Consider the following 4,851-nt stretch of genomic DNA (forward strand, 5'->3'; position numbering starts at 1 on the left):
GAAACAAATAGTTCTGAAAAGTACAATAGAATTTCAAAATTTTGACTACTCCAAAGTGACTAAGATAGTCTCCTAAATTGCCTCTAGAAATTTTATTGTTTTATCTTTTGAATTTATGTCTACAATATATTTTGAGTTAATTTTTGAGTATAATGTAGTAAAATTTTTACTGTTCATTTGTTCCATGTGTATACATACGTTGAAAACACTTCCTTTCCAATTTAATTACCTTTAACATTTGCCTAAAAACAATTTACCATAAAATGCGGATCTATTTGTCAGCTGTCTTTTCCATTACTTTGATCTATATGTCTATATTTCACCACTAGCACACTGTCTTGATTATTGTAGCTTTATGATAAGTCTTCAGATTATGCAGGGGGATTTTCCTAACCTTGTTCTTCCTTTCCAAAACTGCTTTCACTATTCCATAGATTGTACATAAACATACATTTTAGAACCAGATTTTTTAAAAATTCTTAGAATTTAATACAAATTGCACTGGATAATATATCAATTTTTGGAGAATCAATGAATGGTCTTCAAACCCATGAGAATTAAATCTCCTGTACTGACTTAGTTTTCTTTAATTCCTCTCAGTAAAGTTATATAATTTTTAATCAGGTCTTGAAGAACTTTTCATATATTAAATCCTTAATAGTTCATAAACAAAGTTAATAACTTTGAGATGCTTTGGAGATTTATTGTTAGTCCATATCTTTGAGGAAATACTTGCTTGTTTTACAGGTCTGAAAACTCTAGATTCACAGGCAACAAGACACCTTGCACAAGGTGCAGAAAATGTGGAGATGAGGGGTACTTGTCCACTATCTGGGTGATCCTGAGCACATTTATTAACTTTGTAAGCTCCACTTTATTTATTCAGCTGTGCATTATGTCAAAAATAGTATTATTCCATTCCCTAATACTCCAATTAGAAACACTCATACAAAGAAAAGTATTTGCTTTATTTGAATAAATTTATTTTAATTACATATTGAATATCAAAAAAATTTTGCATTGATATTTTATTCTACTTGATAAAAGTTAAATATGTTAAAAATGTAAATACCAAAAATTAATCAATAAATTAATGATAGGTGGCCGCATGTATAACCTTATCTGAAATTCTTTTATGGCTTAATATCAAGAATAATTATATTTTCTATTTTAAAAAAATGGTCTCCTTTAACTGATACACATTGTGAGATATGTAATTTTTAGGCAACATCTTTTATACATTAGATGCCACAATACTTAAAGGTTAATCTGGTATGTACTCAGTGACAAGTATGTTGTCCTTTAAGTTAGTATTACTTGATTTTATATGATATTTGCTAAAGAAATCGTCTGTAGTCAGGCTGCCCAAAGTTCATAATCTTATTCACAACTTGCTGCATGACCTCGTGCCAGCTATATGATCTCTTTCAGACTCAGTTTCCTTCTCTTAAAATAATAAGGAAAGTATTTGATTTTATTAAATGGGAAAAAGTACTATATATATAAAATTTTTAGCGTGTTATCATTTAGTAATTACATAAAAAATGTTAACTGTTTCTCAAATCTTCATTGTATAACTCATAAACAATACATGTATTAATTATGTTGCTAACCTCACTCTTTTTTTATTTTCCTCAGTCTTATATATTTTATTCTTTGATTCTAAAGGACTTTCTTTTTTTTCTTTTTTTTCCTTTATTTTCTTTTCAATGTTACATTAAAAAAATATGAAGTCCCCATATAACCCCCACCCCATCCCACCCACGCCACCCCTCCCACATCAACAAACTCTTCCATCATTGTGGCACATCCACTGTACCCAGCGAATACATTCTGGAGAACCGCTGCAGCACATGGACAGTGGTCCATATTGTAGTCTATACTCTCCCCAGTCCACCCAGTGGGCCATGACAGGACACAAAACATCCAGCATCTATCCCTGCAGTATCACCTAGGACAACTCCAAATCCTGAACATGCCCCCACACCATATCTCTTCTTCCCTCTCCCGACCATCAGCAGCCACCATGGCCATCCTCTCCCCATCACTACTTGAATTTCTTCCCTTACTAATCACAATATTTCCCCAGCAGAACACCAGTAAGTCCACTCTAATCCATACTCTATTCCTCCATCACATTTTTGAAAAAATATGATATGAAAAGAAAAACAACTTTATTCAAAGGAAGATATCTGGTATCTCTGTTAAAAATGGTTTTGAAAATAGAGATATTCTCATCATTACTTGATGCACTTATGGTTTATTTATAAAGACTCCCCTTTTATATAGTACAAACATGAAACCATCAAATTCATAACATTTTTTTATGTCATGTTTTTCATCACAGGTTCTCTTTGATACCAGTGACACTGTCATGGAAATTCTGGCATATGGGAACCACACAGCCGTAACAGGATTCATTCTGCTGGGCTTGACAGTTCATCCAAAACTCCAGGTCATCCTCTGCATCTACCTGGTGACCATATCTGGCAATCTCAGCACAATTATTCTTATCAGTCTCTTCTCACTCCATCATCCTATGTATTTACTCCTGAGTCACTTGGCTTTGGCTTTTGCCGACATAGGCTATTCATCTTCTGTCACTCCAAATATGCTTGTAAACTAACTGGTGGATGAAAATACCATCTCCTATTTTGGATGTGCCATCCAGCTTGGTTCAGCCATCTTCCTTGGGACAGTTGAGTGCTTCCTTCTTGTTGTTATGGCACATGATGGCTTTGTGGCAATCTGCAGCTCACTGCTTTATTCAACCAAATGTCTGCACAGGTCTGTGTCCAGTTACTCTCTGTGGCTTACGTAGGTGGTTTTCTCTATGCTTCCTTCTTTATGCGTTCCTTCTTTTCTTTATTTTTCAGTGGACCAAATTGTGTCAATCACTTTTTCTGTGATTTTGCCCCTTTAGTTAAACTTTCCTGTTCTGATATTAGTATCTCTGCTGTTGTTCCCTCATTTTCTGCTGGGTTTGTTATTGTGGGCACAGCTCTTCTATTCATCATCTCCTATGTCTACATCCTTGACACCATACTGAAGATGTTACTCCTCTGAGGGACGCCACAAGGCCGTCCCCACCTGCGCCTCCCACCTCACTGCGGTCACTCTGTTCTTTGGGACCATTACATTCATTCATGTGATGCCCAAGTCCAGCTACTCAACTGACCAGAACAAGGTGGTGATCCCCATGTTGAACCTTCTTATCTACGGTCTCAGAAATAATGAGATTAAGGGAGCTCTGAAGAGAGAATTTGGAAAACATCTGTATATCATTATTCATTTGGAACTACTAATAAATTTAAGGATAATTTTCTAATATCAAATAACAAATCAGAGGTTGACAGTCAATTACCTTAATGAAATGGAATTTTAATCTAGAACCAGAAATTGCTTCACTTGAAAAAATACTTAACCTGTTGAAAATTCCTTTAAATTTTATTTAGATATTTTTGAAAAGCAGTACTTAGCCCTAAGTTACTGTACCTTCATAGCTTTAAGAATTGTGTGCATTTTGATTAGCGACTTATTTAGATAAGCCTTATTCCTATAATTATGACTGGTTTGTAATGCCAGACAATAAAATTCCTATAGATTGCCTACCTGTAGAAAGATTATCTGCTGGTAATGGGCATTGTAGACCAAAAAATTCTCGCCTCTGTTTCTAGCCTGTGACTCTGATATTGGATATAGGAGTTCCCAAGGGAAGAAGAGGATGAAATCTGTCAAGGCCATGAATTCCTCAGACTTGTCAGAAGAGATGACTTCCTCTACTGAGAATGAACATGTTATTGAATTCATCATGAACTCAGTGGAACAAAAACAAGCAACAGTTTCCAGAAAGAAAATCCAGTTTACTGACAATGAGTACCAGGCCCTGGACTGACTTTTTCATGGTCAGGTCACATCTTGTTTTGGAAAGCCCAAGATACTGCGTTGCTTCTCCCCTGAAACTGTGGTTTGTCCTGGATAGGCTAAATTGTCCAATACATGTTGATGGACTACCACATTAATTTTTCCTGTTCCCTCTTTGGTGTTTCCAGTCCAATGTGCATTCTTTTTGCATATAAAAATACATGGCACTATGGTGGTGATTATTTCAGTTATTCATTTGTCTTTTCATTCATTCAAAAATTATATTATTTTGAAAATTCCAGGGACTTGCCCAGGTGATTAGAAACATGGTAAACAGAGATGTCCACCGTTATGAAGTTTATCTCCTAGCTTAAGTAACAGACAAAAAACCTAATATATAAGTGAGACAGTCTCTTAGATGGTGACGAGTACTATGCTTAAAGAAAAAAATGATTAGTAAGGCAGAATCATGTACCAGAGTTGGAAGAAAGGCAACCTGAAAAAAAACTAGGCAAATGCATCTACAAGTATTTCACAAGACGATAATTCATTTGGCCAATAAACATGACAATACAGGGAATGCAAATTAAAAGCTCATTGAGAAGAATTTTGTCTACTGAAAATAGTGGTCTAAAGTTGTCAAATGAACCCTTCCTCAGGCAGTAATTATAAAAACAACAAAATATTTTAAAAATAGCAGAAGAACCTGGATAGCAATTAAAAATAGGCAGAGACCTCAGAACTGTTTTCACTTAAATACTGCAATGGCAATGGATAAAATTCGTGTGTTTGTATGTTTTTGCCTGAAAGCATTCACCAAGTCCCACAAAGCAAATGACAATTAAACCACAGCTTTGTAAGCTGGTTTGGCAGAAGATAGAGTTCAGGTATGACAGCAGTTGGGGAATTTAGAAAGCATATCCTAAGGAGAAAGATGAAAAACGAATGGAAGCCTAAATCTGAGTATATACACTGTCCAATTCCCAC

At 35.1% G+C, this 4,851-nt stretch overlaps 1 pseudogene; it reads left to right on the plus strand.

The window, feature by feature from the left end:
* Nucleotides 1-2,374: 2,374 nt before the first annotated feature.
* On the plus strand, nt 2,375-3,328 carry LOC101423261 (olfactory receptor 5P76-like; annotated as a pseudogene).
* The last annotated feature ends 1,523 nt before the right edge of the window (nt 3,329-4,851 follow it).

Source organism: Dasypus novemcinctus, chromosome 10 (genome assembly GCF_030445035.2).
Source record: "Dasypus novemcinctus isolate mDasNov1 chromosome 10, mDasNov1.1.hap2, whole genome shotgun sequence".
Classification (NCBI taxonomy): Eukaryota; Metazoa; Chordata; class Mammalia; order Cingulata; family Dasypodidae; genus Dasypus; species Dasypus novemcinctus.